The sequence below is a fragment of the Arachis duranensis genome, chromosome 10, assembly GCF_000817695.3.
Source record: "Arachis duranensis cultivar V14167 chromosome 10, aradu.V14167.gnm2.J7QH, whole genome shotgun sequence".
Lineage (NCBI taxonomy): Eukaryota > Viridiplantae > Streptophyta > Magnoliopsida > Fabales > Fabaceae > Arachis > Arachis duranensis.
Window position 1 is genome coordinate 71793215 of NC_029781.3, and position 581 is coordinate 71793795.

Consider the following 581-nt stretch of genomic DNA (forward strand, 5'->3'; position numbering starts at 1 on the left):
AGTGGAAGTCCAAACCTTCAGACAGAAGGAAGGAGAATCCCTCTATGAATCTTGGGAAAGATACAAACAATTAATCAGAAAGTGTCCTTCTGATATGCTTTCTGAATGGAGCATCATAGGTATTTTCTATGATGGTCTCTCTGAACTATCCAAGATGTCTTTGGATAGCTCTGCTAGAGGATCTCTTCATCTGAAGAAGACGCCTACTGAAGCTCAAGAACTAATTGAAATGGTTGCAAATAACCAATTCATGCACACTTCTGAAAGGAATCCTGTGAACAATGGGACTAATCAGAAGAAAGGAGTTCTTGAGATTGACACTCTGAATGCCATATTGGCTCAGAACAAAATATTGACTCAGCAAGTCAATTTGATTTCTCAAAGTCTGTCTGGAATGCAAAATGCACCAAGCAGTACTAAGGAAGCTTCATCTAAGGAAGAAGCCTATGATCCTGAGAACCCTTCAATGGAAGAGGTGAATTACATGGGAGAACCCTATGGAAACACCTACAATCCTTCATGGAGGAATCATCCAAATCTTTCATGGAAGGATCAACAGAGACCTCAACAAGGTTTCAACA